The sequence below is a fragment of the Grus americana genome, chromosome 1 (genome assembly GCF_028858705.1).
Source record: "Grus americana isolate bGruAme1 chromosome 1, bGruAme1.mat, whole genome shotgun sequence".
Taxonomy (NCBI): Eukaryota; Metazoa; Chordata; class Aves; order Gruiformes; family Gruidae; genus Grus; species Grus americana.
The window spans coordinates 176,677,881-176,690,532 of record NC_072852.1 but is presented as its reverse complement, the minus strand read 5'-3'; positions in this window follow the sequence as shown (position 1 = coordinate 176,690,532).

The following is a 12,652-nucleotide window of genomic DNA, read 5'->3' as shown; positions in this document are numbered from 1 at the left end:
GAAAATAGCAGTCTGGAGTCCAGTACTAATGGGAGTGACGCTCACCAATGTTTGGCAAGTAGATTAATTACTCTTTACTAACCTGCTTTCATCAAATGGTGATGAAATCTCTTCAGGCAGACTGCAGGGTTTTTGTTTGACATGGCTTTTCTGCTTCACAGAGCCGTGTACTGATATGTAGTTGCACAAATAATAAATGATAAATCCAGCTCTCAATCTTCCCTAGCTCACTGATATGCTATCAGTTTTCTTTGACTCATTTATTAGTGTTTTAGCAATACTGTGAGATCCTCAGATGCAAGATGCTATATCAAAACAGATCATTGTCTCAAGGTATCTGAAGAAATTAAGTTACAAATATCTGCAAATACTTTTTTTAGTGTACTTATAAATTTCCATATAGCTAATACAGATTTTCATAACAAGGGCAACAATTGACACTAGAAACCAAAAAGCTGTTCTTTCAAATTAATCAAGCTCTTTTCAAAGTACACCAATCTGTAGTTTGGATATCACTAGAAGAATATGATGAATGAAAATCTTCAATCTCAGAAGTTAAAGCTATGTCAATAGCAGTAAATTACACAGAACTCAGAAACCTTCCTGGGCACGGGGTTAAATGGAATGACCCACAGCTATTAGTAAATGCTTTTAGCCACAGAGAAAGAGTGGCTGCATGCAAACTGCTGGCTGACATTTAGACATAGTAGCTGGAATATTTGGCTTCCTAAAACATACCCATGAATTAGTTAAGAGCTTGTTAGTTGGCCCAGGTCAAGATGGTTCCAGAGAACAGTCTAAAAGCTTAAAAATACAGACAATTGCATTTCAGTCCTGAGAGTATTGCCTTACTGCCTCTGTTTAAGTTACTAACATAGATGCAGTCTACAAAGTGATTGTGCACAGAATAGATGTTAAAGTGGAGGTCAGTGAAGGGAGTTGGAGGAATTTATGGTGTGATTTTAATATTTTTTCTAACCACTAAAGATTTATCAAACTAGTTTGAAAATATGTGTCATTACACTCTTGGCTTAAAATAATTCCTTTGTCAAAGTTGGAGAGAAAAAAACAAATGGAGTTAAACCCAAATACTGTTGAGTTTGGCAATATAGATAAAATTATATGCAAAATAAATAAAATAAATGTCACAATTCTCAAAACATTTTGTGATTTGACAATACATAATAGCAAATTGTCAATAGCTTTATTCAAATGAGTAGTTTGACTTCAGAGGCTATATGTCTACAGATTTAAAACATTAAAGAAGTACGACTGACAAGCCTCAGTCCCGAGGCTATGCAAACTCAGTATGAAGCCCATGGCCTGATACTGCCCGTGGTAGGACTGTATTTACTGTGCTACAGGACAGTGCTCTCAGACTTCACCCTCTGGCCCTGATCTATCGTTTGTCTACTGTACCCATATGTGGAACCTAGCTGGTGTGGGGAAGTAGATCGTGTAATGCCCCCATCTCGGCAGGATGGCAACAAGTTCCTCCAAGCGCCTCTGATGGCACTGACAGCTTTTTACTGATGTCTATTTCCACGAGTGCTTCTGATTGAGTTTAGAACTGGACCATAAACCAGGGGATAAGAACTGGGAATGGGCATTTCCTGTGGTGAAGCTGTTAAGGTACATTTTGAAGCTTAGTAAAAAGCAGAGAAAAAGAGTGCCAGGCCTCAGCAAGGGAGATGGCATGATTGCCATTTTCAATAGAGTCATTCCATGAAAACACAATAACCAACTGTCGGTTGTCTATGAAATTGCACTGGAGTTTCATTTTAGCATATATGCCACAGCTTTTAAAAATTCTCACTGCTGGAGCTGATTTGTCTGGTTGGTGATAAGAGTTGTACTCAATGCCCTCTTCACCTTCATCATTACTGGTAAGATTTGACCTCAGGAACTGCAGGCAATTGAGACCAGTAGGAAACTCTGGAGCAAGGAAGACTTACTGATGATGGTGAAGGATCAGGTTGGGAAATATTTAAATAAACTGGACATACATAAGTCCATACTGCCTGTTGAGATGCATGAAAGTGTAGTAATGCGAAACACATGCCAAGATTTTAAGTCATATCAATGGTGGTCAGTGGTAGTCGTGCCTGTTTTTCACATTTTAGGCAGATGCTCTGAAGTTCGGAAATGTGCTGCCTATCCAGACATGCTGTATCCTGCTTCTTGCTCTCTCCGATCTGTGAATATGTGATCATTGGATGAGACAGTGTGGGTGGGAGCCTTTTCGTCTGACTTCTGATGCCTGTACCGCAGATGTGAATCTTACTTAGGCACCCTGTGCCTCCTTTTTTTCTGGGTTGAGAAACAGTAACTTTCAGAGTATGATTAATTTCCCAAACACAAATATTCATGTTAGGATGAGATGATTAATATTCAGTGGTATCTATTACTCTTCCATGATGGTGAGGAAAATTCATAGGCACCAGATTGGATCAGTTCAGATATCCTGAATGCTGAAATTTAATCTACATCTCTGCTTTCCTCAGCAGGAGTACCTGTTCAAAGAAATGCTGAAGCTGTCTACGTGACATACTGGAAGCATGTGGACAATCTTGTATGGTCTTGCAAGTCTTCTGAGAAGGTAAGAAGCTGTGGTAGAAGTACAGGTAACAGGCAGCCTTGAATAGCCTTTAAACAGTGTCTTCAGCTGCCTCAATGCACACGGAGACTGAAAACCACTCTGAAGCTTGCAGTAATAACTGCAGAAATTTCAGAATTGCAGTAAAAATTGCTGAAATTATATACACATGGTACAATTTAAAGCAATTTAACTCCTACTTCAATTCAAAGCTATTTTATAAGGTCAGCCACTCTATATTTTTCTCCTTACTTTCCAAACTAAATCTGAAAAGAAATGTCATTTCCATAATTCTCAAATACTGATCAAAATTTTTTGATTACCGAATTTATGGGCCAACAGAACCACAGCTGTGCTGTTAATTGTAATATTATTAAAATTCTCAGCATGCAACTAGGAACATAAATGCTTTTTTCTCAGCATACTTGCAGGTAGTATTTACTTTCTCAACAATATTAGAGAAACTTTTGTCCATGTTCAAATCTGACCTTGTGGTTCTATAGTAGATTTTCAGAACTACCAAAATAGAACTTTAATTAGCTTCTTCCAGTATGGTCTTGATACATTATAAATTAGTTAAAATTACTTATTTACTTTCCTTTTTTATTTAAAAATAAATTAGTTTTATCAAGAAGAAAAATAAATAATTAAACCCAATGAAACATAGCTGTCTTCAGTTAATAACTCCATCTTTTTGCCATCCATCTGCAACTTTATTGTACAATTCTACATATCAACTCTATTAAAATGTTTCTGAATAATATGGAAAAATCTTTTTTAAAAAAGAAGTCACTAGTATATCTATTTAAAAAAAAAAAGTTTTAAAAAAATAGATCATATATAGATACAGAGTATTTCCTGCAAGGGAGATTCTGCCATTTCTCTTGGCAACCTATTCCAGCGTTAATCGTCATAGTGAAGAATTTTATCTCATGTTAAGACCTATTTCCCTTGAACAACTTTTGTCCATTGCCCTGTCGCTGTTCATTGTTATGAAAAGAGCACCTCCATTTTCCCTACAACTACCTTTTAAATATTGGAAGAGTGTGATTAGATCCCCCCAAGTCTTCTACTTTGACCTTTTCTAAGCCAAAGAAGCCCAAACCCTTCAACTTTTCTTCAAATGTCACGCTTCTCAGACCTGTAATTGTCATGGTGACCCCCCTGGTGGACCATCTCAAATTTTTGTTATGTCTCTTGAACTGTGTGAGACCAAAACTAGACACAGTATTCCAGGCATGGCCTAACAAATGCTGAAACAGATCCCTTGATTTGATGGATTTGCCTTATATATTTCCAAGGCCCATGTACACCAAAGGAGGTGTAAGGATTTCACAAAGGTGAAAAAAGATTTATAACAACAAGTTAAGCTATTAAAAGCGATGAGGTATTTCTTCCATGTTACATAGCTGAAAAAAGGCTTTCATGAACGATTATGTTTTAGTAACTAATATCTTAAAAGATAAAACATCATCAGAACTCAAATCCAGTCAAAATGTACATACTGCAATAAAATTATTCATTTTCCAGTTTCATAACCTATCTTCCTTTCACTTTGTCTTACCATTTTTTTCTCAACAAATATTCAGTAGATTTTCTTTTTGTTTTCTTATCCATCATGTTCTTGATATCACATAACTTTCAAAACTCCCAGCCAGCTTATACAGCTTGTCTGTTCACAGAGCAGTCTGTGTTGATATATATCATCTGTCATCCTCTAATATGGAAATATTAATAGTCTTTAAAATATATAGGAAGCAAATAAGGTTTCTATGCTTCATCAGTGTTGGATGTGGCCCTAATTTTATCAGTGCACAACAGAGCATAAGTGTGGTGGGTTGACCCTGGCTGGGGGCCAGGTGCCCACCAGAGCCGCTCTCTCACTCCCCTTATTCACTAAACAGGGGAGAAAAGGCATAATGAAATGCTTGCAGGTCGAGATAAGGACAGGGAGAGATCACTCACTAATTATCGTCACGAGCAAAACAGACCAAACTTAGAGAGGGAATTCATCTAATTTATTACTAGGCAAAACAGAGTAGAGGAATGAGAAAATAAAATCAACTCTTAAAACACTTCCCCCCACCCCTCCCATCTTCCCGGGCTCAACTTCACTCCCGGCTTCAACCTTCCCCCCCTCAGCGGCACAGGGGGACGGGGAATGGGGGTTACGGTCAGTTCATCACACGGTGTTTCTGCTGCTTCTTCATCCTCAGGGGGAGGACTCCTCTCATCGTTCCCCTGCTCCAGCATGGAGTCCCTCTCACGGGGTGCAGACCTTCAGGAGCAAACTGCTCCAGCGTGGGTCCCCCACGGGGTCACAAGTCCTGCCAGCAAACCTGCCCTGGCATGGGCTCCCCTCTTCATGGGTCCACCAGTCCGGCCAGGACCTAGCTCCAGCGTGGGCTTCCCACAGGCCGCAGCCTCCTTCAGGTGCCTCCACCTGCTCCGGCGTGGGGTCCTCCACGGGCTGCAGGTGGAATCGCTACACCCCCTCATCCTTCCTCCATGGGCTGCAGGGGGACAGCCTGCTTCACCATGGCCTTCACCACGGGCTGCAGGGGGATCTCTGCTCCGGCGCCTGGAGCTCCTCCTCCCCCTCCATCTGCACTGACCTTGGTGTCTGCAGAGTTTCTTACATCTTCTCACTCCTCTCTCCGGCTGCAAAAGCTCGCTCTCTCTCTAAGTGTTTTTCTACTTCTTAAATATGTTATCACAGAGGCGCTGATTGGCTTGGCCTTGGCCAGCGGCGGGTCCGTCTTGGAGCCGGCTGGCATTGGCTCTATCAGACACAGGGGGAGCTTCTAGCAGCTTCTCACAGAAGCCACCCCTGTAGCCCCCCCGCTACCAAAACCCTGCCACGCAAACCCAACACAATAAGCGATAAAAATTGAAAAAAAAAAAAAAAATTATTTTAGAGTAAGAAACAACGCAAAAATAAACAAACACAGAAGACATTAAAGAATCTGCAAAATGAAATGATAGCTGCAAGAATTCACTTTGGGGGTTATCATTTTGAACTGCTGCAAGCTGAACAGATTTGTAGAATAGACTATTTAAGTTGGAAGGGACCTACAACAATCACCTAGTCCCACTGCCTGACCACTTCAGGGATGATCAAAAGTTAAAACATGTTATTAAGGGCATTGTCCAAATGCCTCTTAAACACTGACAGGCTTGGGGCATCGACCACCTCTCTAGGAAGCCTGTTCCAGTGTTTGACCACCCTCTCAGTAAAGAGATGGCTCCTAATGTCAAGTCTGAAACTTTGGACCATTCCCAGGCACCCTGGCACTGGATACCAGGGAGAAGAGCTCAGCACCTCCCTCTCCACTTCCCCTCCTCAGGAAGCTGCAGAGAGCAATGACGTCACCCTTCAGCCTCCTTTTCTCCAAACTAGACAAGCCCACAGTTCTCAGCTGCTCCTCACGGGACATGCCTTCCAGCCCTGTCACCAGCTTTGTTGCCCTCCTCTGGACACATTCAAGGACCTTCACATCCTTCTTAAACTGTGGGGCCCAGAACTGCACACAGTACTGCAGGTGAGGCCGCACCAACACTGAATACATCGGGATAACCACCTCTTGTGACCAGCTGGTTATGCTGTGTTGGACGCACCCCAGGATGGGGTTTGCCCTCTGGGCTACCAGGGCACCCTGCTGGCCCATATTGAGCCTGCTGTCAGCCAGCACCCCCATTTATTCTTGACCAGCATCTGTTCCATGATCCTTAAACACAGTCACATGGGCTAGCAGCCAGTAAAAGCTATAATATGGGGATTTTTGAACTAGAGACAAGCTAAGCTATGTCATATACTGCCAGATGGACATACGTGAATATAGTCATATGTCTCCAAATGGTCTCACCTGCTGTTATATATATTTTAGAAGGTACATTTGTTTACAATGAAGACTGGAAAAATAATTAGATTTTCTTTGAAAATCTGTTCTTCCCAAATGTCATGACAGAAACAGAAATCTTGTCAACAAAATCTTTACTCAGGTTTTATTTTCTCCCAAAAGTGTTGTTGGAAAGAGGATTCAGAATTGCAAGTACTTTCTTTGAAAGAACAGGACACTAGCATGTAGTACTAGTAGCAATTTTCTTTGAGTGTTCGGTTAAACATCCACCAGATGTCAGTACATACTTGCAGAATCGTCTAAGTTGTGCCACAGGGACGTTTCTAACACAAATCTTATCGTTCTCATACATAATACAGAAATGCAAAGTTGCATATCACTGACGGTGCTGCCAAAAGTGCAAAATAGTGCAAAGAAAATCCTTATACTTTATAAATTACAGACAAAAAAAAAAAAAAAGGATTGTGAAACTGTATTGTTCTTTATCTAGCACTTATTTGGCTACTAGCTAGGTAAAACTGCTCTGAAGCTTTATTTGTTAAAACAGAAAATATGGGGCAGAGAACTGCACTGTAGACTGGTCATTCACATTCTTAAATATGAGACATAAGGAAAAAAATGAGAGAGCTAGACTTCTTCAGTCTTAATAAAAGACAGCTAAGGAATAATTTTATTGCTGCCTTCAAATATCAAATAAGTTGTTATAGTGTAGAAGGAGCCTGATTGTTCTCAGACAAGCACAGCTATAGGATGTAGGACAATGGATACAAGTTGCAATAAGCAAAATTCTGATTTGACATTCGGAAAAAAACCCACAGCCCACAGAATAAAGTAATCGGACACTGGAATGGGTCACCCAAAAGCTTGTGGAATCTGTCTCCAGAGACATTTAAAAATCAGCTGAACAAGACTATAAGCAACTTCATCAAACTTCAAAGTTAGATCCAGCTTCAAAGTTGGTCTAGCAGGGTTCAGACCAGATGAACTCCAGAGGTCCTTTCCAACCTAAATTATTCTCTGTTTTTCTTTCAGTAACATATCAGAAGCAGGATACATTAAGGCACATAAAATGTCGTTAGGCTCCAATCTGCTGGCAGATATCTATTTTTTTTTTAAGATAAAAAAGATTTTTATTTTATAAAAAATAAGGAAATAAGCCTCCTGCCTATCACAGTCAGATATTTCTTTCCTCTCAGGCAGCTGGCAGCTGCACCGAGATGCCTCAATGATTTCCTGTATTTCTTTGTATGAGGTATCTCCACATACAAAAATAAGTATCATGTAAACTGTTCTCAGTGACAGTTTAGCACTTGAAATGTAATTATTTGTTTGTTTCATTATAAAACTGACAACTTTGTTTTATTTTCTGACACAGTATTAAATAGACCACATAAGTCCAGTGATTTTTAACTATGACTTCATTTAGGAAGTTGTTTCAGGACCTAGTTTGCTGTGTTTGAAGAGTTTGAGAATATACTGGAACAACATAAAAACCCAAACCAAAACAAAACAAAAAAATCCTGAAGTTACTATCTACCTTAAATAAACAGATATTTTCACTGAATGTAATGAGAACAATTTAAAAAATGTAGTAAGATTTTAATCAGAATGACTCTATGGATACTTAACAGTGATCCAATACATTTTGCTCTGAAAATCTATGACTGTATTACAGAATATTTTCATTCCTATTCATTTTCTTCGCCAAGTTACTCTTAAAAATTCTTCAGAAAAAAATTAAAATTCTGAATATGTAATTATTTCCTATCATTTCCCAAATTTTGGGAATCCTCAATATTTTTTGCAATACATCATATCCAAAGTAATAGGAATAGTTTATCATGGTATTGAAAACAGTGGTTGTGTGGCTCAAGAAGTTTGGCAACAGCATTCCTATTGTTTTTGGTTTGCCTTTTATTTATTTTCCTGAAGGATTGTTTCAGGCCATTCTTACAAGAATACTGTTATTTTACCCATAAGATTTATCAATGCCTTGTATAAACTAAAACCAGATGAAAGCTATCGCATACACAACCCTTAACTGAAATGTATTTTCTTTTAGAAATAATTGAAAAATGTTTATTATTTCTAAAATAATAATGTAATTTGTTTTGTTCATAGAAAGGATATACTGTTTTCTGATGGAGCCACAAAGCAATCTCCACAGAGGCACTGAACGGTTGCAGTATTGCCCAGTACTGATTTTCTCACAGGGGCCAAAAGCTGCTCAGTGTAGCAGTCAAAATGTTTAATACTGGCTGACAACAGTGTGTCGTACTGCAGGGATGTATTGATTCAGAGTCTAACAGCTTTTTCTTTGCAAGACTTAGGCAAAAATTAGAGGAATTAGGATAGTGTCCCAACAAAACCAGAGACTACTTCCCCACAGGGATGAGTCCCGACTGGTGCAGGATGAGATGACAACCATTTTACCTCGTTAATCATGTTTTTCTGCTTCTCAGGATTCCAGCTAGAGCCAGTCTGCTGATTTTTCAGCACTAAGAAGCAGTCTTGAATCTTCATGTTTTCTGATTTGGGAGGGGGAAGTATGTTTAGGGGTTTTAGGGGGTTTTGTGTGGTTGATTGGGGGGGTTGATTTTGGTTGGTTTTGTTTTCTTTTTTAGCTGCTCCACAGTTCTTATTGTTTTCAGCATAAGGATAATTGAAATCCCGTATGATTAGTGTTCCAGGCATTTCACCGTCTCTGCTTATCTGCATAAACAATTCATAGTCTACTTCCTTGTTTTACCCTGGAGATATAACAGTTTTTGTTTGAAACGCCTCTACAAAATCTGCCTCTTTTACTTCAGTTAGCCTTTACAGTTTCCAAGAGCATTCTGCCACATAACAAAGTTTTTATTTCCTTTTTATTATTTTATAAATATCATCACATCTACAATAAATTTATTTTCTACCAAAAAGAATATCCACTGAAGAATTTTACAACATTTGCAAAGACAAACATCTAAACTGTGAAGTACAGTTTAAGAATCAGGAATATTTCTTGGTTTTCAGGGATACCTTGTACCACATAGGTACAACCTATGTGTGTTTAAAAATAAATAAGTGCATTTCTTAATACTTGTGTGAAATTAATTCTATTTAATAAAAGAGACAGCCTAATTAAAATATTAAAATTTGATTAATTCATTATGAGAAGTGTTGTGGTTTAACCCAAGCCACCAACTGAGCACCATGCAGCTGCTCGCTCACTATCCCCACAGTGGGATGGGGGAGAGAATCGGAAGAGTAACAGTGAGAAAACTCTGGGGTTGAGATAAAGACAGTTTAATAAGTAAAGCAAAAGCCATGCAGGCAAGCAAAGCAAAACAAGGAATTCATTCACCACTTCCCATCAGCAGGGCGCACAGTAAGCTCACTATCCTGGACTTCAGTAGAGCAAACTTCAGCCTCTTCAGGGACCTGCTTGGTAGAATACCATGGGACAAAGCCCTGGAGGGAACCAAGAAAGCTGGTTAATATTCAAGGGTCACCTCCTCCAAGCTTGGGAGCAATGCGTCCCAACAAAGAGGAAGTCAGGCAAAAACACCCGGAGGCCTAGATGGGTGAACAAGGAGCTCTGGACAAACTCAAACAAAAAAAGGAAGCCTACAGAGGGTGGAAGCAAGGGCAGGTAGCCTGGGAGGAATACAGAGAAACTGTCTGAACAGCCAGGCATCAGCTGAGGAAAGCCAAAGCCCTGACAGAATTCAATCTGGCCAGGGATGTCAAGGGCAACCAGAAAAGCTTCTATAGGTATGTCGACTACCTATAGATTAGGGAAAGGGAAAATTTCCTAGGAAGATGTGTTGGGTTTTGTGTGGCAAGGTTTTGGTGGCGGGCGGGGCTACAGGGGTGGCTTCTGTGAGAAGTTGCTAGAAGCTTCCCCTGTGTCTGACAGAGCCAATGCCAGCTGGCTCCAAGATGGACCCGCCACTGGCCAAGGCCAAGCCCATCAGCGCCTCTGTGATAACATATTTAAGAAGGAAAACAAAACAGTTAGGAAAGCTTTTGCAACTGGAGAGAGGAGTGAGAAGATATAAGAAACTCTGCAGACACTAAGGTCAGTGCAGAAGGAGGGGGAGGAGGTGCTCCAGGTGCCGGAGCAGAGATCCCCCTGCAGCCTGTGGAGAAGACCATGGTGAAGCAGGCTGTCCCCTGCAGCCCATGGAGGAAGGATGAGGGGGTGTAGAGATTCCACCTGCAGCCCGTGGAGGACCCCACGCCGGAGCAGGTGGAGGCACCTGAAGGAGGCTGTGGCCCGTGGGAAGCCCACAGTGGAGCAAGTTCCGGGCCGGACCGGTGGACCCGTGAAGAGGGGAGCCCACGCCAGGGCAGGTTTGCTGGCAGGACTTGTGACCCTGTGGGTAACCCCACGCTGGAGCAGTTTGCTCCTGAAGGTCTGCACCCAGTGGGAGAGACTCACGTTGGAGCAGTTCGTGAAGGACTGTAGCCCGTGGGAGAGACTGCATGTTGGAGCAGGGGAACGTTGAGAGGAGTCCTCCCCCTGAGGACAAAGAAGCGGCAGAGACAATGTGTGCTGAACTGACCGCAATCCCCATTCCCTGGCCCCTTGTGCTGCTGAGGGGGGAGGAGGTTGAAGCCTGGAGTGAAGTTGAGCTGGGGAAGATGGGAGGGGTGGGGGCAGGTGTTTTAAGACTTGATTGTATTTTCTCATTGCTCTACTCTGTTTTGCCTAGTAATAAATTAGATGAATCTTCTCTCTACGTTCAGTCTGTTTTGCTCGTGACGGTAATTAGTGAGTGATCTCTCCCCCTGTCCTTATCTCGACCCAAGCCTTTTCTTATACTTCTCCTCCCCATCCCGCTGGGGGAGGGGTGAGTGAGCAGCCGCGTGGCACCCAGCTACCGGCTGGGCCTAAACCACGACAGAAGACTAGGGACAATGTGGGCCCTTTCTGGAATGATACAGGAGAGCTGGTTACAGGAGAAGGCTGAGGTACCCAATGATGTTTTTGCCTCAGTCTTCACCAGCAAGGGCTCTAGCCACACTGCCCAAGTCACAGAAGGCAAAGGCAGGGACTGGGAGAATGAAGAACTGCCCACTGTAGGAGAAGACCAGATTTGGGAACATCTAAGAAACCTGAAGGTGCACAAGTCCATGGCACCTGATAAGATGCATCTGTGGATCCTGAGCGAACTGACGGATGAATTTGCCAAGCCACTCTCAATCATATTTGAGAAGTCATGGCAGTCTGTTGAAGTTCCCACTGACTGGAAAAGGGGAAACACAACCCCCATTTTTAAGAAGAGAAAGACTGGGGGATCTACAGGCTGGTCAGCCTCACCTCTGTACCCAGCAAGATCATGGACCAGATCCTCCTAAGGCACATGGAATATAGGGAGGTGATTGGTGACAGTCAATATGGCTTCACTAAGGGCAAATCTTACCTGACAAATTTGGTGGCCTTCCATGATGGTGTTACAGTGTAGGTGGATAAGGGAAGAACAACTGACATCATCTACCTGGACCTGTGCAAAGCATTTGACACTTGTCCCACACGACGTCCTTGTCTCTAAATCAGAGAGACATGGATCTGACCGATAGACAACTCGGTGGATAAGGAATTGGCTGGATGGTCACACTCAAAGAGCTGCGGTCAACAGCCTGATGTCCAAGTGGTGACCAGTGATGAGTGACATTCCTCAGGGATCTGTATTGGGACTGGCGCTGTTTAACATCTTTGTTGGAGACATGGACAGTGGGATTCAGTGCACCCTCAGCAAGTTTGCCAATGACACCAAGCTGTGTGGTGCAGTCAACACGCTGGAGGGAAGGGATGCCATCCAGAGGGACCTTGACAGGCTTGAGAGGTGGGCCCGTGCGAACCACATGAAGTTCACCAAGGCCAAGTGCAAGGTCCTGCACATGGGTTGGGGCAATGCCAAGCACGACTATAGGCTGGGTGGAGAAAGGATTGAGAGCAGCCCTGAGCAGAAGGAGTTACAGGTGTTGGTGGACGAGAAGCTCAACATGAGTGGGCAGTGTGCACTTGCAGCCCAGAAGGCCAACCGTATCCTGGGCTGCATCAAAAGAGCTGTGACCAGCAGGTCGAGGGAGGTGATCCTGCCCCTCTACTCCACTCTTGTAAGACCCCACCTGGAGTATTGTGTTCAGCTCTGGGGGCCCCCCAGTGCAAGAAAAACTTGGACCTGTTGGAGCGAGTCCAGAGGAG